At 39.8% G+C, this 22,110-nt stretch overlaps 1 protein-coding gene and 1 long non-coding RNA gene across 16 annotated transcripts in view; one reads left to right on the top strand and one right to left on the bottom strand.

Moving 5' to 3' along the window:
• The window catches only part of CDK14 (cyclin dependent kinase 14), a 642,291-nt gene that overhangs the window by 499,849 nt on the left and 120,332 nt on the right, over nucleotides 1-22,110 (bottom strand). For 9 of the 15 annotated variants that reach the window (XR_014066045.1, XR_014066046.1, XR_014066047.1 and 6 more), the window contains exon 1: nucleotides 1,566-1,728. The exons of 5 other annotated variants lie outside the window; for them this stretch is intronic. The gene's annotated coding sequence lies outside the window, so the exon portion shown is untranslated. Of the gene's footprint in view, nucleotides 1-20; nucleotides 95-1,565; nucleotides 1,729-22,110 lie in introns of those variants that run through there. One more of the 15 variants, XM_081531332.1, reaches the window with a different exon arrangement.
• Nucleotides 1,793-10,629, top strand: LOC145522598 (uncharacterized). Its single transcript, XR_014066050.1, has 2 exons — nucleotides 1,793-1,891; nucleotides 10,300-10,629. It is a non-coding gene; the product is annotated as an uncharacterized LOC145522598 (long non-coding RNA).

The raw sequence follows: 22,110 nt of genomic DNA, 5'->3' as shown, positions 1-22,110 counted from the left end.
ATGGATATGAAACCACTCACCTCACTGAGGCAACTGAATTACAATATATAAACACATGAACCTGAAGAGTCAATGAACCCTGAAGATAAGAAATCTAGAGAAAATAACACGAAGGTACATCAAAATCAAATTGCTTAAAACCAGTAAAAAAGAGAATATCTTAAAAAGAGGCCAGAGGAAAAAAAGTACTTTAAAAGATAAGTAAGACAGGAAGTATTTGGAAACTAAACAATAGGGGAATTAGAAAGTCTCTTGAATTAAATGAATAAAATCTCTTGAACAGAATATCAAAATAGATACAGCTTAAATAGTATTTTAACTGTAGGAAAATTTATAGTAGTAAACGCATAGAGCAGGAAAAAAACGTCTCCGAGTAGTCAGAGTACACCTTAAGGGATTACCCTGGTGGTTCAGTGGTTGAGAATCTGCCTTGCAATGCAGGGGATGCGGGTTTGATCCCTGGTCAGGGAAGTGAGTCCCACACGCCTCAGAGCAGGTAAGCCGATGCACCACTGCGAGAAAGCCCACGCACCGCAACAGAACATCCTGCATGCCACAACTAAGACCCCAGGAGCCAAACAAATAAATAAAATTTTTATAAAAAAGGGTACTCCTTAAAATACTAGCCAAAAGAAGAACAGATATTAAAACCTGAAATAAGCAGAGAATTAAAATAATGAAAATATATCATCATGGAAATAGATGAAATAGAAGATGAAAAACAGCAAAGAAAATCAATGAAACCGAAAGCTAGTTTTCAGAGAAGAGTAAAAAACAAACTGATACACCTCTAGCCAGACTGATAAGAAACAAAGGTAAACAACACGCATTGCCAACAACAGAAATGAGAGAGACAACATCACTACATACTCAACAGATATTATCAACAACTTGATGCCAATAAGCTCAGCAACTTAGATGAAGCAAATTCCTTGAAAGACAAAAACTACCAAAGTTCACTTGAGAAGAAATAGATAACTTGAATAGGCCTACTAAAGAAATCAAAGGTGTAACCAAAAACCTTATCACGAAGAAAATGCCAGGACCAGAAAAGATTGCTGGTGAAGTAAACCAAACATTTAAGGGAAAAAACACCAGTTTCACAGAAACTCTGCCAAAATATTAAAGAGAAGGGGATATTTTCTCACTTACTATATGAAGCCAGCATCATTCTACCACTAAAACCAGACAAAAACAAGAAAACTACAGACCCATTTCTCTCATGAATAGAGATTAAAAATTATTGGCACATTTTTAACAAACTGAATCCAACAATATATAAAAAGGATAATAAGTAAGGAAAAAGTGGTATTAATCCCAGGAAGGCAAGGTTGGCTTAACACTCAAAAACGTGTAATGCACCATTTTAATACACAACATCAGAAATCTCTAAAACGGCTTCCAGTGATGACCACTTTCAGATAGCCACACTCTTATTTAGTCTGCAGATCTTCCCTGTGGGCTGTATTTGCTGACCTATATCCAACAAACAGAATATGGCAGAAATCACGGGCTATCACTTCTGAGAGAGGACTACAAAAAGACTGTGGCTTCTATATTGGTACCTTCTCATTCCCATCCCCATTCTCCTAGATCAATATTCCAAGGCAAAGTCAGCAGCGACATCAGAAAGTGGTTCCGCAGAGAGACACATTTATGAGAAGGACTGCAAACAACCACATGAGTTGGGCCTTCAAGTGTGACCACAGCCCCAGCCCCTGCTTGACTGGAACCTCATACAAGATTCTGAGTCACAGGCACTCAGTTAAGGAGTTCTAGATTCTAAACCAACAGTAACGGCTAAACTGAATGCCTTTCTCCCAAGAACAGGATGTCCACTCTCATCATGTTGACTCAGCATTGTATTACAAGCTCCAGACAATGCCACAAGGTAAGAAAAAAGAAATAAAAAAACATCCACATTGAAAAGGAAGAAATAAGACCAACTTTATTCACAGAAGACATTATCATCTATGTTGAATGAAATCTACCAAGAAAAAAGCAGAAACACTAGAATTAACAAGTTTATCAAGGGTGCAAGATATAAGACCAATATACAAAAATCATTTGTATTTTCAGATACTAACAACAATCAGAAATTTAAATTAAAAATAACACCATTTATAACAGTTTCAAGCAATATAAAATATTTAGTGATACATCTGACAAAATATGTGCAAATCTGTACACAGAAACTATAAAGTATGCTTGAGAAAAGTAAAACAAAACAAAGGGACCAACCAACTCATGGGTCTTTCAATTCACTGTGATACTTTCAGAAAGAAGTTAATCTCTGTGTTTCAGCCATAAAACACTGAATTTCTTAAAAGAAGATTTACATATATGTATCAAGCAAGGTGATAAATGTGTGTAAAATGATAATATAAACAGGTACAAATGGGGGTTGTATTGATACAATGATAATGGGAAAATGATGACCACGTTTGAACTCCAACCCTATCCCTGAAAGTAGCACCAGGAAGTATAAACCCCATGGAAACTCTTAATTTTGCCAAAGAGAATATGGAGTTAACACAGCACTGTACTTAACTCCACATTCTATTTTTTATTCAAGGTCTTTGAACTACCTTAGTAAATTCGACTTTATCAAAAAAGTTTTTTTGCCATATTCATGAGGAAATACACGGGGAAAAACTCCTGTAAATGTACGGGGAAATTTTACTATAAAAATATAACATTTTAGCACACATAACACCAGCACACCATAGCAGGAGAGAAGGTAAAATGACAAATGTCACTTCAACATGTTGGCAGAGGAAAGAAGAACTATAAGGGCACCGTCAAAGCTAAAAAGGAATGAACTTACTTCTTAGCCAGTTTATGATAAACTCATATAAACTCATGTCAGATAAACTCATATAAACCTTTCATTCGCTTCCTGCCTCCAACTCTGGGAAAACTAATATTCACACGTTTTTTTGTTAAATTTAAGAGATACAGGTACATTGGATTGGAAATTTTGATAACTCTTTAAGAGAAACTGTTACAGAATCTACTGTGATTAAAGCCTTATCTCCTTCATGCCTTATATTAAGAGCCCTACATTAACATGTTTTCAGTCAGGTAGCATCCTACTAAATAGACACCCATGATAATTGCAAACATCAGTGTAAACTGTACACCTGTGGAAAACCAGGTTCTCTGAAGCCATGAAGACAAAAAAGGCAGCCCAATTCTAATTTTTAAGAGGAAAAAGTATTTCAACAAAATTTTCTAAAATTAAAATATTTCCCACAAACATTCTTAAATATTTCATGTTTATCATTTTTGCTGTCTACTAGCAAAGGACTAAATACAAGTAGAAAAACAACTACTAATGCAAAACAAACTTCTGGGAAACAGTATACTTGTTCAAATACATGCCTTGGATGTTATTTTACTTACTACATTCACAACCATATTTCTTGCTAGTCAGTTTCTAATTCATATGATAATTTAGAAATATATCAATATTCTGTGGTGGTATGCAGAGTGTCATATTTTCCAGGCAGCTCATCAGAAGAACACACGGGAGCCTCAGCATCTTCTGATGCATTTCCATGCAGGCAAGGGTGGTGTATATATCACTTAACCCTTTCCTTACTCGCTCAGTACCTGGCCCACGGTAAAGCACAAGTCTCTGTTTAATTAATCCACCAGATTTAAGAAGATTAATCCAAATTATCAGTCTTCATGCTCTCTTGCTGAAAGGGCTGAAGTTCTGCAATATTTATTATTCAAGATCTACTGTCAAAAACAAACCAAAAAAAGAAAACAGCAATCTTGACACACAAATAATAAATATACATATATATTCATAAAGTGCTATCAGTAAAAGTATTTTTAAACTACAAGCTCATTGTGATAAGCAGAATTCTACTACACCCAACTCACCTCTCTCTCTCTCTCTTTAGTCGCTAAGTCGTGTCTGACTCTTGCGACCCCATGGACTGTAGCCCACCAGGCTCCTCTGTCCATGGGATTCTCCAGGCAAGAATACTGGAGCGGGTTGCCATTTCCTTCTCCAGGGGATCTTCCCGACCCAGGAATCGAACCCGGGTCTCCTGCATTGCAGGCAGATTCTTTACTGACTGAGCTATGAGGGGAGCCTTTGAATAATTCCCTTCCCTTAGAGAGTGACTACGATGAGCTATCACACCACGGTTCCTTTATGTGATATGACAAATGGGAGAGTAGCCTGTTGGGCCTGACCTACTCAGGTGAGCCCTTTAAAAGCAGAGCATTTTCTCTAGTTGGCTTCAGAAGAGAAAGGCAGAGATATGATCTGGCTAGCCTGGAAAAAAATCAACATTTCACACTATGACTACCTATGGGGGCCACAGGGCACAGAATAGAGGGTGGTTTCTAAGGGCTGACAGTAGTTACTGACTGACAACTGGAACAAATGGGGACCACTGTCCTGCAACCACAAGCAAATGAGTCCTGCCAACAACTAGTGAGCTTGTAAGTCGATCCCAAGCCCCTGGTGAGATGCACAACCATGGCCAACACCTTGACTTCAGCCCAGTGAGACCTAGAGAAGAAAAATCAGCTATGCTGTGCCTGGACTTTTAAACTACAGAAACTGTGAGACAATAAGCTAGTAAGTACGTGGTAATGCCTTACACACCAACAGAAAACTAATAAACTCGCTTTAGTGAAATTGCCTGAAGCACTCGGATATTTGAGCAGAATGTTCTTGGGAACATGTTGCAGGTTCCACTTTCTGTACCTGATACACTGTATCAGATCCAAGAGCGAGAAGCAACATTTCTTAGGACTGCTATCCATAAATGACCATATTATTGGGAGCTTTCTGCATGACATCAACTCCATCAGAAATATAAAACCCATGAACAAATTCTCCACATAACGAAATTAATAGACAATTTATGCCTCTGTCCCCTTCATTGGGGATTGTATGCCTAACACCAGGATCAGGCCCGCTTTGTGCAGGAATCTTCATCCAGGGAGAGTAACCCATACTTCAGTTTTCCACACAGGGCAAAGTGACTGTTCTGGAAAAGTTTCAAGTTTCCAGTATTTAGGACAAACAACTTAAACTTGATCTGGCCATCTCTGTTAACCACAGAACAACAGAGAGCAGAATCCAGGCCCTTCAGAAGGATACGGGGAAGTAGCCTCACTGACCTCATTAGCTCATCAGGGAGGGGGATAAGGAGCCAGATAAGGTGAATTAAGAGTGGCGCTCATTCCCCTTAGCTGCAATTGCTGGCTTTCCTGGTGACTCAGTTGGTAAAGAATCCACCAGCAATGCAGGAAACCTGGCTTCCATCCCTGGGTTGGCAAGATGCCCTGGAGAAGGAAATAGAAACCCACTCCAGTATTCTTGCCTGGAGAATTCCATGGAGAGAGGAGCCTGGCGGACTTCAGTCCATGGGGTCGCAAGAGTAGGAAACGACTTAGCAACTAAACCACCACCACCATATAATTAAATTATTAAAGTGCACATGGTAAGTGAAGAAAAGTGTGAGCTGACAAGAGTCCTAGCAGTAAAAGAGGGTTCTAGAAGACAGATTATACACTGGTGCTACTCTCCAGTGCCCAAGTCTTCACTTGAATCCTTCCATCAGCCTGTCAGCGATCTAAATGAACACCGTGTGTGCGTGCTTTGCTGCTCAGTTGTATTCGATTCTTTGCAATCCCATGGACTGTAGACAGCCAGGCTCCTCTGTCCATGTGATTTTTCAGGCAAGAAGACTGGACTGGGTTGCCATTTCCTTCTCCAGGGGATCTTCCCGAACCAGGGATAGAACCCACATCTCCTCTGTCTTCTGCATTGGCCGGCAGATTCTTTACAATTGAGTCACCCAGAAAGCGTGTGGGCTACATTTGCGCCCCCAAATAGAATCTGTCTTTCTTCTCACAACAAAATGCTTGTGGTTGGTACAGTAGAAAATCTTGGTGACAGAATCTCATAAGACAAGCAGAGGATACAAGCATGATATGTCAAACTGGAAAAAAAAAAATCAGCAGGAACCCATAACCTCAAAAAGGCACATTTTTTTTTTTCAACCACTGAACAGTAGCCCTTTGATCCACTGTTAACTTTCATGTGCAACCCCAGTGCCCAGATTCTGGTCTATGTTCCAATTTTCCACTGTGAAGAAAGAGGAATCCTTGGAAGCAACCTGATTCCAGGTCACACGGCAGGAAGCACAAAACAGCTGTGAAATATACAGCTGTTACCAGAAAATTAAGATCCTTTCAAAAATGTCAGGGATGATGTTAGAAGGACAAAGGAATCTGGATATAGGGATTCCTACTGGTCAAGCTGTGATTACATAATTGAGCATCAAAGAGAAAATAAAATTATGGTTAAATGGAACAAGTGAGTTATTGAAAGACCCTGAGTTCATTCTGATTTTGAGAGAGAAAAGTCAATATTAAAGGACAAATGGCAGTTGTAAGGAAGGATGGATATAACAGGATACATAGTTGGTTTTCACATGTGGAACTGTGAGTAAGCCAAGTAGTACCAGAAAAAGCAGGAGCTGTACCCAACACAGGAATGATTGCTCAAGGCTTGTGGAAAGAGGGTCTATACAGCCCAAGTCCACAAAGAACAGCAACATAGATGTTTCAGTAACAGACCAGGTCAATATAACACAGTAATAAACTAAAGGGTATGTGATGTTGCCTAAGCAATGTTTTACAAAGAATACATTTAGCGGAGAGAGACCAGATTGTAAAGAAATGTGACGTCATTGTGGAGGGCATTTTTTGGAAATAAGTTAAATTTTTAAAACTAAGTGAAATTTAACCCTTAAACAGAAAATTCAACTCAAGTGCTAACCAATGACTCAGATCTGAATCGCTCTGGAAAAAATCAAGCAATATTTTTGTGGACCACAACAGTCAAACATGAGTTTGAGTACGCTCCAGCAGTTGGTGATGGACAGGGAAGCCTGGCGTGCTGCAGTCCATGGGGTCGCAAAGAGTCGGACACAACTGAGTGACTGAACTTAACAGTCTACAACTCCAGATCCTGTAACCCCAGCTATTCTGAGAAGGCATTGTTTTAATTGTGGATTTGTAACGATTACACAATGGGCTACCCTGGTGGCTCAGTGGTAAAGAATCTGCCTGCCAAAGCCGGAGATATGGGTTCAGTCCCTGGTTTGGGAAGATTCCCTGGAGAAGGCAATGGCAACCCACTTATTCTTGCCTGGGAAATCCCATGCACAGAGGAGCCTCGTGGGCTACATACAGTCCGTTGGGTTGCAAAAGAGTCGGACTTAGCAACTAAACTACAACAACAGAAAAGATTACACAATCCCAAGAAGATTCAAAAACATTATTACTGAAACCCTTAAAAGGAATCTAAATAAGTAGACCCATATTCCTAGGAAGGCAGAAAAAGAAATATAGAAATAATATGAAATTAATTAAACTCAGTATTGGTGTTTTAAAATAGGATGAGCATAAGTGTGGTAATACAATGTGCAAGAATATCTGTGCATGTTTTCTTTGTTTAAAAAGTATTTGAAATATGTTAAGATAATCTGTCACACTAAGTATTTGAAATTAAGGGAATTTAATTAAGGCAGTACTCGGTACTTAAATAGATTGAGACAAATTGGTTTTCAAAATTACATTAACTACATATATTTTTAATGATGTGGGCACTAGCTGTGGATGTTCCAGGCACAGAAGACTCTTAGACATGATATTCACCATCAGCTTTCACTGTCCTTTACACACAATTTGCTAGTGCCCTCAGCACAGAGCACACCAAGCCATAGACTTTCTCTTACTCCAAGCCGTGGACCAACCCAATCACAGTAAACAGCTACACCAGCAGTACTGCCTGACAACAACAGACAGCCCAATGTTACCAGGAAACAGAATACGTTTTCTCTATGACGGCATTTTTTCACACTTCCTTGATCCACTTAGAAACTGAAGTGACAAAATTTACATAAGCAGGGACGTCTGATGGTACTTGAAAACAGAAAAAAAGAAGAAATCATCACAAATACCAAAATAAACTTCTGTTCCTTTCTTTTTTCTAGTAAATTCTACAGAACCCAGAATTTCAAATATGGTTAGAGACACACCCACACATTTAGACGTTCATCGGACTCCATTACTTCGGTTCACTCATCATTAAGAGGGGTCTGTATATAAGCTCACAGACTCAAAACTCAGTAAAAATTGTTAGCACTTCAAACAGTGTTGGAGGCTCCAAAAGTCACAGTTTGACCTACAATTTTAGCTTGGAGCTATGTAAAATCCAGACAACTGTCTCCCAAACTCACAGCAGTGGATTTGAAACAGCACAACTTAATTCTGTTAAGGTTGGCACTCACTGCAAGCGAATTCATTGGGGCCGAAAACGGTCCCTTTGAATCAACCATTTTCTGATGAGCGGCATTTTACTGGGTTCAGAGGGTGATCTCTACATCTTCACTCCACACTCTTCATGAAGGTAAACACCAGAAAAAGAACTGGCTTCCATCATGATCTTCTGACATTCATGAAAGGAATATCCATGCCAGATTCAATGCAAAACTGAAAGCAGCAAAACTCTTGACACGGAAACAACCTCTTACATTTGTTTTCCCCTCATCTGTTATCCAATGAGGGCCTGATGAATTTGTCTTACTCAGTATCTTCTCTCAAAATCTGCTCCCAATTAAGAAGCAATCCTCAGTCATTCACAAGTCTTTGAACACTTAAAATCAGAGTATCACCTCTCCCTGGATTATCTGAACGTTAAGTATTATAGGATAAAAAGCTTCATCCACTGTAAAGAACTGGTGAGTGGGGAATGAAGAGGGAAGAGTATAGGAGAAATTTCTAATGCCACTAGAATCATAATTCTTAACAGTTGCTTTCATCTCTAACCTAAACCTGCAAGATCTAAAAGCATGCTGTCCTCTCTTTGGTTGTAGCCTTCTCTTTTCTCATCTGTATGTATGAGTGTGTATAGAAATGGCAGTGTGAATGACTACATGGAACAATGGAAAAAAAACAAACAAACCAGAATGCACTATCTGTATGTATATAACGGGATATATGCATGAGAGTCCTTTCACTTACAACTTTATTTTATCAGAACCAACATCTTGCCTAAAATCACCTTTAGAACACTAGCAAATATATAGGCAAGCATGCCACCCATATTACTGCAGGAACTAAGTGACCCAGAGGGCTTCCCTGGTGGCTCAGTGGTAAAGAATTTGCCTGTCACTGCAGAAGACTCAGGTTCGATCCTCAAGTTGGGAAGATCCCCCGGAGAAGGAAAGGACAACCCACTCCAGTAATTTTGCCTGGGAAGTCCCATGGACAGAGGAGCCTGGCTGGCTCCAGTCCGTGGGGTTGCAAAGACTCGGACAGGACTTTGCAGCTAAACAACAAGTGTCTCAGAACAAATCACTTCAATTCCCTGGGTCTCAGTCTTCTCATCTGTAAAATGACACAGCCAGAGCAAACAACTCTTCAGGCCTTTGACAGTTCAACTGTTCTATTACAAACCCCAGGCAGCAACTTCCTGCTGGTTGTGGCTGTTTTTGTTCAGTCGCTCAGTCATATCTGACTCTGTGACCCTCTGTGACCCCATGGACTGCAGCACACCAGTCTTCCCTGTCCTTCACTATACCCCAAAGTTTGCTCAAACTCATGTCCATTGAGCTGGTGATGCCATTCAACCATCTCATCCTCTGTCACCCCCCGCTTCTCCTCCCACCTTCAATCTTTCCCAGCATCAGGGTCTTCTCCAATGAGTCGGCTCTTCACATCAGGTGGCCAAAGTATTAGAGCTTTAGCATCAGTCCTTCTAATAAATATTCGGGGTTGATTTCCATTAGGATTGACTGGTTTGATCTTCTTGCAGTCCAAGGGACTCTCAAGAGTCTTCTCAAGCACCATAGTTCAAATTCCAGCACCATCAATTCTCTGGCACTCAGCGTGCTTTATGGTCCAACTCTCACATCTGTACCTGACTCCTAGAAAAACCGTAGGTTTGACAATATGGATAATTGTCGGCAAAGTGATGCTTCTGCTTTTTGATACACTGTCTAGGTTTGTCATAGCTTTCCTTCCAAAGAGCAAGCATCTTTTAATTTCATGGCTGCAGTCACTGTCCACAGTGGCTTTTCAGCCCAAGAAAACAAAATCTGTTAACATTTCCACTTTTTCCCCTTTGCTATAAATTACTATTACTGTTCACTGCTGGCAAATGATTTTAAATAGAACAACTAGAAAGGTAAGACCAGACACATAAATTCACTTGTTTGTGCTTCATTTTACCTTTTCTGTCTCTTGGGATTTTAGGATTTAGAGAGGAGGCAGTCAGGTTCACATCATGAACTCCTCTCCTGAGAGCTCCAGCCTCCGTGGATCTTCCTTAACTCTACAGTCCTGGCATTGGCTCAGGGCCGGCGTCCTGGGCCTTTTGGCTGAGGGGTTGGTCATGAGCAAGCAGCACACGGCAGCGGTCACTGTGGGACACTGGTGACCCCAGTTCTGTCTACTGAATGCTAGTCATGTCCCTACGGCACTATCACTGCCGCAACCAAAAATGCCCGCGGTAAGAACGACACCATTTTTAGACTGAACCTCATAATCTGTCACTTAAATACATGCAGTCTAATGTGTTTTCATATAAGCGACTATGGAATTTGTTTTCATGCATTTCGTTTATCTGCTGGGGTGGGAGGAGGAGTTTGTCTTGCTCTGTTGCTCGTGTATTTTTATTTCCACAACCAGACTGCAAACACCTGAGCAGAGAAACCACATCTTCCATATTCTCAGAGCTCAGAAGACAGCAGGAAATGGGTACTCTGATAATATTTATTCAGAGATGCATTGTTTTCCTTATGGTTTCCTTTTTCCTTAGTTTAAGCCTTCCCTTTTAACTAAACATAGGCCATTCAAAAATGAGTCCAAAGAAACTCCATACAGTACAGTGAGGTACCTTCTGAGACCAGTTCTTTCCCAGTCAATGAAAAGGCTTCACCAGCCGTTCCCACTCGCCAGAATTCTGACTGTTCCTGGAATTTAACTTTAAAATGCTTATTTTTCTACTGACCAGTTTCTTTGGGGTCTGACCTAATTTCCTTCAGTCCTGAATCTCTCAGCTAATGGACACAGCTGAATGGAGAACTCTTGAGGACACCACATTCCTTTATGCCGCTTCAGTGACTGTAGTCTCGTTACATCCTTCCTGGGCTTCAGGGCTTATCACCAAGAGACTCCACCGCGGTTTTCCTGATTCTGTTATGAAATATGTAGGTAGTTCTCCCAGGAGTTTAAGCTTTAATATGCATTACTAAAATGATTTTATTTAGTTGCTTTCCCTTCTGGTATAATTATACACTTGATTTAGACGTAAGAGTTTGCTTAAAGGCTGGCATAGACAGAGGCATGTATTTACTGACCTCCAGGTTCTTTATTTTATACTATTTCTACACGAAAAACTAACTAGCCCCAAAAGGTCAAAGGAAGAAAGAAGACATGTGAAATTTTCTGTCTCTCACTTGACATCCAATATTATATGCTGGTTAAAATTCCACGATTTCATAAGGACAAATTTAACATGAAGTTTAATGAACACTCACAGTAAGGGTTAAAATGCCCTCTCTGCTGTTAGTTATTACCTGTGTTTTGGGGTGTGGTTATTTTGGGTGATCAGGATTTCATCCGGAATAGTCTTTACCCCTGGATGCCCTCAGACCAGCAGTACAGCATCACCCAGGATCACGGGCCCCGCCATTACCTCAGTCCTCCCGAGTCAGAACATGCATTTTAACAAGACACCCAGGGGATTTGTGTGGACATTAGAGTCTGAGGTGCAATGCTCTAACCCATAGAATAATAATAAAGTCTGCTGCCACGGTCAAATAAAGAACTGAGATTGTGAAAGAAGTCAAGCGTTTAAGAGGCAAAATCTGTTTCAGTCTTTGGCTACAAAATTAATGATACTCATTTCACTATTCCTTGGGTAGCATTTTTGCTCAAGCTTCCCAACAAATATCATGGTAATTTCAGCTAATTCTTTTATATAATTTTGAACTTTGAAGACAAATTCTCCAATAAGATACACCCAATATATACATGAATTTTTAAAAAGCAATGGGATTGGAGCATGTGAGGAATAGAGAAAGACTACACATAGGTTATAATAACACAAGTAACATTACTTCCTGCGTAGAAACTTACGGAGTTATGTGTTTCTAACACAGAAGCCACTGTTTTGCTCCGGGCCACTATTATCTATGAAAAAGTGACCACATAAGTATTCTAAGGAGAAGTGAATCCAGAATTTCACTTTATTCTTTATCTACCAGAGTTTATGTGGTAGCTTTGAAAAGAAAAAAAAAAGGATTCAAAGGAAGTCACTTCAGGATCCAGAAATGAAATTTTAAAAGGCACTTACATATGTGAAGAGTGCCATGTACTATAAAACAGGTTAAAAAGAAAAAAAGCCCTTTGCCTATGAGGCATAACTGTTCATTTCCTGCCCAAGTCTAGACAAAGGACTGGAACCCTTACTCCCAAACAGAAGGACGGGCAATTCTCTGCAAGTCTGGGCCTCTTTCCTAACTATTTCCAGTAAAAACTTACTAAATATCTCCAAAAAGTCCAGAGGGGGAAAGGAGATGATGTGTGAATTTTCTGCTTCCCACTTGACAACTCTAATTATATGCTGGTTAAAATTCCGTCAAGGGCTTCCCCGGTGGTCCAGTGGTTAAGAATCTGCCTCGCGATGCGAGAGACACAGGTTTGATCTCTGCTCTGGGAAGATCCCACATGCCACAGGGCACTGAGTCCCGGTGCCACAACGACTGAGCCAGAGCTCTGGAGCCCATGAGCCACAGCAACCGAAGTCCGCTCTCCTAGAGCTTGTGCTCTGCCACAAGAGAAGCCAGGGCAAGAACCCTGCACACCGCTGTGAAGAGTGACCTCTGATTGCTGCAACTAGAGAAAGCCTGCGTGCAGCGACAAAGATCCACCAAAGCCATCAAAATAATAAACAAATCTTTTAAAAAATTCCATCATGGAAAAAAAGAGAGTCATGGGTGTCACGGTCATATCATAAGCCAAATGAACATAGGGTGTTGGCAGGTGAAATGTTAGCATCGACATCCATATTGCTTCCCCCCTCCCATCTAGAGCCAGAGGGCTCAGAAGTGGGCACATGAAATGAGAATCAGCATGCACAAAGCAGGAGTGGCTTTACTGAGATTCCACAAGGCAAAAGCCTATTCTAACCCACAGAATTCCCACAGCTGTGGTGGGGAACTAGAATACCCATCCTCGACACAACAGAAGACTTGAGCTACAGAAAGCGGCTCACACGGCATGGCTAATTAGTTTCTTCATCAAGACACTATTCCCTTACAGCTCTTACTCTAGAAAACAGTCTGTTCCTGCAAATAGGGACTTTTCCTCGCCTCTCTCATAGAATTTACAGGTTTAAATATAGCTTTTCTTTTTATTAGGTTTTGTTTGGGGTCCTACCTGAGAAGGAGAAAATCAGGCTGTGTTTTCAAAGGATCCCATACTGTGCAGAGGTACAAAATAACCCAGGAAGGGGAGCTGACTAATACTGGGGCAATTTTAAAAGGTTGGTCATATCAGAAGCACTAACAACCAATAAAGAGATCAGGCTGAACTCAGATTCATAGATGTTTAAAATCAATAACATGGTCCAGACTGCTTTCTGAACACATATGCTTAGCATTTGAGGGGGTTTTTTTGTTTGTTTTTTTTAACATCATGAGGACAAGAGAAACTGTCATGTGTCTCAAAGGCTGTGCAAACAAGAGTCTCAATGCCTTCTGAATTCTGTTTTCTGTTCCTAGCTTCACTGCACCACCCACAGCTTCTTTGTACTAAACTAGCCTAGTTCTTCCTTCATGTTTAAACCTTTCAAATATCTGTAGCTCACTATTCTATCCCTCATGTAAGATAAAGCATCCAGAAGGTAAAATAACATTAAAAATATAAAGCTGAAACAAGACACTACTGTAGGTACTCACTGATCCATCAGGACCTGAATTTCTTTCCCCTGGTAACCATATGAACAGCATTTAAAAATAAAGATTATAAATATGTTTAAATTCCTTCCCTGAAGGAGAAATAAAATTGTGTACTCTCTTCTTACTCTCAAACAGATGGCTATATAAATAAACACAACTTCTATCTCCTCACCTATAATAACCATTTTTTTTTAATAACATCTAAATGTATTATTAATGCTTGGGAAATAACAGTGATCAATGTCGAGAGTGATGCTAGAAAGTTTAGAAGTTTAATGGTTTTATTCTAATAAAATAAATCTAGATGCAAACCCCACCAAAGAGTTCAGAAATATATAGGGCATCACTCAATATAGGATTGACTTCTGAAGCTCTTAAAATTTTCAGAGAATCATATATGGGTCACTAACCACACAGAGCTCATGGAGAGAAATACAGGGAACAATGAACCTCTGGGCAGAAAATGGAAGTATCTCTCAATGGAGCTTTAACAGCTGGCCCATCTTTTGTAAAGAACTAAAATTTCGACGATAATAAATTTGACAGCAATCCATTAATAATAAAGTCCTGACTGCTTTCATGAGGACTGGTTCTGTAAACCTTTCCCGTGACTGACAGAATTCAATAATGAATCCTAACTGAGATATTCAAGGTGAATAGAGCAGAACAGTGGGATACACATGCCCCGCTGTTTGGCTGCCACCTGAAAACAAGCCCCAGTGCTTCCAGGAACATTTCACTGTCAGCTTTGTATTTTTAGCAAGATCTCATTTAGCTGTGGGATAAGCCACTGGAGCAAATTTGTATCAGTTGGGCCAAAGAGGAAGTCTACAGACCATATAATCCTTCCCAAACCTGCCAGGTGGTAACTAGAATACTGAAGAATTCTTTCTTTTATTCTCCTTTTATACTCAAACCCAATAATATTAAGAAACTGTCACATATGCTCAATAAACTAGCAAACTGGAGAAGGATCTTGGGCAAAGTTTGATATAAGTTGATAGAAATGAGAGATGGAGATTAAGGATTTCTAGATGACCGTGACAATGATGATGAAGGCTATCGTGTGTGCTCAGTCATGTCTGACTCTTTGTGACCCTGTGGACTGTAGCCCGCCAGGCTCCTCTGTCCATGGGATTCTCCAGGCAAGAATACTGGAGTGGGTTGCCATTTCCTCCTCCAGGGGATCTTCCTGACACAGGGATTGAACATGTGTCTCTTGCGTCTCGCATTAGTAGGCAGATTCTTTACCACTGAGCCACCTGGGATGATGGCTATTATTAAACTCTTATTAAATGAGATACTATTTGAAAATTTTCATAAGTAGTTTCTCAATTAATCTCTACAACAACCCCAAGAGGTACTATTATCATCCCAGTTTCACAGATGATTAAATTGAGATACACAAGAGTTAAATAACATGTCCAAGACCACACAGAGCATGCACAGGAAACGGGAATTATTTCAGGACTTTGGCTATGAAGCCCAAGCTCTTGACCACTGGATTGTCTTCCTTACATGTCCCTTGGGACTTAGATCCTGAGAGAAATAAGGAAAGCATAGGTCTGACCTGCAACACTTCTCTCATTCTTTCTTCTCCTGATACAAAAGAAAAGTACTTTTAGAACTGAGTAAAGTAATTGCTCTGTGCTTTGAGGTTTTGTGACCCATCCTTGCCACCTCATCACTTCCACCATGTAAATATAACATGCTTTTGACTGATCTGGCTCTCAATCTTATCAAAAGTTGAGCCTCATATCAAAAGTCGAGGCTCAAAATCAAAGTATTAGGGTGTATGTGGGTAGGGGTAGAAAGCAAAAGATTTATTAAGAAGGACAGACTGATGGGGAAGATGGGAAGGCTCAGGCATTAGACTCTGGCATGTAGAATCTTCCTCTTCCCATATATGTTTGTGTTTCCTGAAGTGCAAGTGTTAGTTGCTCAATCGTGTCTGACTCTTTGCGACTCTATGGGCTGTAGCCTCTGTCCACTGGATTCTCCAGGCAAGGATACTGGAGTGGGTTGCCATTCCTCTCTCCAGGGATTTTCCTGACCCAGGGATCAAACACAAGTCTCCCACATTGCAGGCAGATTCTTTACTATCTGAGCCACCAGGGAAGCCCTGTGTTTCCTGAAGAGTATGCTAAAGGCATGGATATCAAGTGTTGATTGAACCCATCTAAGAATCATCATATTGGTCAATGGTAGATAAACAGAGGCTCTAGAGCCTTAACTCAGCTTTCTAAAAGAGATCTATGAGAAAGTCATTTAGATTTAATAGCAGCATCAGGAAGAAAGGAGAAGGAGAATGCTACACTGATGAAGCCAGGCTTACCTCATCCAATGGAAACCTGCTTAATAGGGCATGAATCTTATACCCTCTCTCATTCCCCTCTAACTCAGAGGATATCTGTGATTTGGGGATTGAGTGTCCACTGAAAACAGCATTGGGGAGTGAGAGAAGACTTGCAGTGGGCATCAGGAGACTGAGTGGAGTCTCACCCTCCAATTGGCCAAATGAAGTGAAGATGAGTCACTGGTTAACATGATTGATTGCTGAAGTATCTCCCAGTTCTAAGAGTCTCTGGTTCTGCAAGAGGACCTCAACATGATCAATCTTTGCTTATAAAGTTAATGTAACAGACTAGAAGCAGAGTAGGTAAAATCTGAATGTTCACAATGACAAAAGCCACAGTCCAGCCTTCCATTGAATATTTCAGATGACAGTTGCTTTCTATAAGCAAAAAATTGACATGAAAATCTAACTAGCCCAATTACCATGCTCAACTACCAGGCCATGTAAATAATCCAAATGAATTTTGATCATTTTGATCATCTAAGGAATAAGATCATTCCTTAGATCAGTGCATTTCTATTCCTCATTCCTTACACTTTCCCCTAGGCTTTTCAGTATTTCTAAATCATCCATATTTATTAGATGTCCACAGAAGTCCACATGGGAACTTGCTTTAGTGAAATTATATGGGGAGGGAGGGACTGCTGTCTTTTCCATATTAAAAAAAAAATTACAGCATATATTAAAAGGAATGAAATTTTGATATATGGTACAACATGGATGAACCCTGAAAACACATTGGGTGAAATAAACTAAACACAAAAGGACAAATACTATATGATTCTACTTGATATGATATGGCATACCAAGAAAAGGCAAATTCATAGACACAGACGTAGACTAGAGATTACCAAAGGCTAGGGAGACGGAGAATGGGGAGTTAATGAACATGGAATATCTATTAGGGATGATGAAAAGTTCTGCACGTGGACAGCAATGATGGTAGCAAAACATGGGGAATGTACTTGGGCCAATAAATTACATACCTAAAAATGGTTAAAATGGAAAATTTTGTGTTACATATATTTTTTACCACAATTTTTAAAATGGAAAAAATCAAAGCATATAGTGTGTGTTTCACAATTGCCCAAAATGAAAAAATTTAAAAATGTCTCCTTGAACTATTTTAAGGAGTAGATTGTAAGTTTTCTGAGGACAGGGACTAGCTCTGTCTTACACAGCAGTTACACTGTTACTCAGGGGACTCTTCATAAATGTTTGTTTAATAAATAAATGATTAAAAGATATAAATAGAGGACAGATTCTCCTAAGTAGGAAAATATAAAAAGCATCAAATTTACTTATTCATGAGAAAGTATAATGGGGCATATTCCTGAGAAAAATACCAAAGCTACGATCCCTAAGCTCCTTCAGGGAAGGGAGTACATCTATTTTATCTTTACTTGCTTCACAGCACATCTTACGATGCCTTACAGAGTGAATGGCTGATAAATGTTTGCAGAATGAGGAATAAAAAAACTGATAGTAAAATCAATGTCTTATTAACTGTTCTACTATTCTCCTTTTAAAAAATTACTTACTTTTTGCAAACGTACAACTCCTGCCACAGGTCGAAAAAAATAAACCTCATAGCTTACAAAAAGTGAAGGTAAAATAAAAATAACTAAAGATATCACTCTCAGGAAAAGAAACAGCAGACACAGGGCATATCATGTTCTGAGTAGAAAAAAAAAGTGTTTTTTTTTTAAAGGAACAACTAAAGTATAGAAAAGATAGCTTGTAAGTTCATCTCCATATTTTAGGAAAAAATAAATGGTCAAAATAACAGAAAATTTTAACTCTCTTTGGAAGAAAATCCAAATATTCCTTGCCAAAAATTAATGTCCAACCTTTACAATAAATAGTAGAGTGAATACAGAAGAATATTTAAGGTCCCCCTTAAAAAAATTCTGGTGAACTCAAACATTATCACTAATTCTCTCAACTAGCCTATCAAGTAATCAAGTGTTCTTTGTTAGAAATACTTATGTCACAAAATTACATACAACTGGCTTATGACCAACATGCCACACCAAGTTACTGATGATTTTCTCAACTAATATTCACTATCATCATCATTTACATTTTACATGAAGTACTCAGTTCAAGTATACATAAGCAAAACATTTTTAAAGCCAAAAAATTCAAATGCTGACATCCTTAACATTCAGTACCTATACAATAGTTGGAACCTTATAAAATCACCAGAACCATGTAATGTAGTAGTCTCACTTTGAACAATATTAAAACATGTCTTTCAACTTCAACCACCCCCACCCCTAAGACAAGGTGCCCATTAACAAACGGAAATAGGAATTCGACCTCTGCAGAGATCAAGGTTTATTACATGTCTATCTCTCAGCTGTTATCTTCTCCCCAAGCAGGTAGGCATCATTTTGGAGGCGCCTCTCTGCTGCCCGGACCTTCATGCCTGCAGGAGTTCTCCATTAGCATCCAAAATGCTAACAGTCCACTCTTAGAGCCAGCACTTCAAGCAGAACTGCATGAAGGATGACCACTTCTGTACATGAAAGCACAACCACTCCAGGTGGAAAGATGCAAAATACTAGCACACTGACCTCTGCCAGGCAGCAAACACTTAAAGCAGGTGCATTTCCGTGCTCCAAAAGGGAGGGGGGAGGAGCAGGGAGGAAGCACTAGATCCCTAATATATTAGAGATGTTTATTGCACTCAGAGCCATTCCAGCTAATTCATGGACATCAGTTTATCCAAATGAGAAAAGTGGTCTCCCGTCCTTCACCGGCTCGACTCAGAGGGCATTCAGCCAAGCATAGCCGGGCAAAACAATCCGTAAGATCTCTTTAAGCTATAATAAATAAGACGAGTTTCACAAGAAATAACATTCAGCTCCGGCAAAGAAGCACAGTCGCAAACCTTTTCCTCATCTTATCGCTGCTTCTGGTGTTTACAAAGTACAAGCAGTAGCCTCGGAAACCTCAAGAGACTCTGCCGTAGGTAACCTCCTGTCAGATCTTTAGTTTAAATAGCCCTTTGATCAATCTGTGATGGGTTTTGGCAGTTAAATAGAAGGGAGTGAGTAAAATGACATGCACAAAATGAATCCTTTTCAAGTTGTAAATGAGTGAGTCAGGATTCAGACTTGCTGAGATGCTCCAAATTAAACCCCCTGCTCTAATTTTAAGCATGCTCCGTCTTACCGTTTTGCTGTTGTCTCTCTCAGGCTCGAATCACCTGGAACTCTTTAGCATGTCTCTAGCAATGTGCTTGCACCAGGCCAGGCTCATACAGCAACTGAATTCACATCTTTCTGCACTAGCAAGCTGAAATGGTACGGCTGTACTACAACCAAGAAAGGGGGAAGCAAAAGCAGGGGAAAGAAAAAAAAAAAAAAACACCCAGAAATACCTAGAGAAGCTAATCTCAATGGAATAAGACCAAAAATGGTTCAGAAGAACACAAGGGACATGCTCACATTCAGGGTCAATAGCTTTAACACTTTAATTTTTTTTTTTTCCCCAAAAGAATCTCTTTTTTTTTCCTCTAAACACGATGGACTTGCCTGTGGAGTTCCCAGGAAGACAGAGTAACCCGGGCTCTGCAGCAGCATTGCAGCCAAAGTAACCGTGCATATTCTGCCCAGGCAATTCACAACACACAGTCTCCAGAAAGGTATTGATTTGCAATGCAGGGCTGCCTCAAAAGAATACAGAATGGGAGCCAAACAGATAATGGTGATTGCATAGGAGGAAAAACATTTAATCAAGGGGATGTACCTCATCATGCTCGATTCAATTTTTTAAAAGCACTGGGACAAGCCAAGCAAGTGTCTTGAGTAACAAACCCATTAAACAGTGATCTGAGGTCCTACCTAGAGAAGGCCAAGTTTAGGCTGCCATCAGTTGCATTTGTGCTGCAAAAGCCACTAAAACGTTTAATGTATCTATGTGCATAGATTTCTCATATGCAAATGGGGCATGATGAGAACTCTAAAACAACCATGCACCAAATATGAGAGGTTAAAAACAAAAAAATGCATAGGAACCAAATGCATTTACGTAAATGCAAAAAATGCATTTACGTAAATGCAAAAAATGCATTTACGTAAATGCAAAAAAATGCATTTACGTAAATGCAAAAAATGCATTTACGTAAATGCAAAAAATGCATTTACGGAACCAAAGTGATAAAATACATAGTAATGAGCCTGCAGAATTCTTGATGGGAGTTACAGCTCATACGACCCTCAAAAGCAAAATATCAACACAAACCAGATCTCACAATCCTTAGGCTAATTGTGTCAAGTCATGCCACACAGTGCTGGGGGACTAGCCAAGATCCCAAACTGCCACTCTCGTAGCGACCCCTACAGGAGAGAGACTGATCCACAGCTCACCCTTGTTCAAAGTTATTTCCTCCTCAGAAAACAGAATTGCAAAAGGGCAAAAAAGTAGATTAGGACACAACCAAGAAATACATTAGGCAACAAATCGAAAAAGTCAGGCATGACATCTGACCTCATAGATATTCACTTAATTAAGAAATCAAAGGACAAGAAGAGACAACAACAATGTCAAATATTTCTATAGCGCCCGCCCAGCACTAGTGCACACTTATCAGTAATCTCAGGGAGAGAGTAGCATTGAAATATATGCAATGCCATGTGTAGAATAGATGGCTGATGGGCAGTTGCTTTCCAGCACAGGGAGCCCAGCCCTGTGCTCTGTGACGACCTAGAAAGGTGGGATGGGGGGTGGGGTGGGAGGGGGGTTCAAGGGGGAGGGGATATATGTATACTTGTGGCTGATTAATGTTGTACGGCAGAAACCAACACAACATTGTAAAGCAATTATCCTCCAGTTAAAAATAAATTAAAAAAAAGAAATCCCAGGGAAAAGTGCTTTCCCTTTACATCCTAACTGGTTTAAAGGAATCATCTCCGGCAGCCTCTATTTGCAAACCATCCTCATCTTCATCCTTCTCAGTGACAATGGGAAGACACTGAACTTTTTTTCTGCAACACAAAAGCTCATCCAAAAATCTTACAAAAAGTTCTTCAAACACAAATAGTATGTAGTTTGCTCTTCACAAAAGCCAGGAAAGAAAGTTATCTCCTTAATATCGGAAAGCTATCGAGTTATATGAACTTTGCTTCTGTGCAGCAGACTTCATTTCAACAAGTCTCTCAAGAATCTGGAGCTGTGTTTGCGAATGCTCAAGCTCCAGCCCAAAAAGACTCTCCTTTTTCAGAACCAACATTTACTTGAATCATTTAAGCCTTTGAATCATTAACCATATGCTGCCTCATAAAACTCTCCTTATAGTACTGGCGTTTTCCCCCTATGAAGGCCCTTGAGGAACAAATTCACATCAACTTCATGTTCTTGTTTTTGTTTTTTTTTTTTACTCCTCCATAGCACGTAGCACACAGCTACACATCTAGCAAATATTAAATTAAAAATTGTAAGAATTAGTGAATTTCCCAACTCCATATTTTAAGGCTTAGATAATCTCCCCTCCCCTATGACTCAATGTTCCCTGACAAAAATCCACGTCTCAGTTTAGTTTCTTCATTTAAGTAGTGCCTATGTGTTCTTTCTTTCTAGAGAGTTGGTAGATAAGGGCATGTACGGTGTTCACTAAACTATTCTGTATAAAACCCAAGAAACTTAACACGATAATCTTCCGCTTTATTCTTTCATTAATTCAGTCGACGAATAGGTACTGATGCACGCAGCGACGTGAGCAGCCATGTTCTCTGCAAT

Source organism: Giraffa tippelskirchi, chromosome 10, assembly GCF_054371585.1.
Source record: "Giraffa tippelskirchi isolate mGirTip1 chromosome 10, T2T-mGirTip1v1.2.pri, whole genome shotgun sequence".
NCBI classification, from domain to species: domain Eukaryota; kingdom Metazoa; phylum Chordata; class Mammalia; order Artiodactyla; family Giraffidae; genus Giraffa; species Giraffa tippelskirchi.
This window is presented reverse-complemented; position numbering and strand designations above follow the sequence as displayed.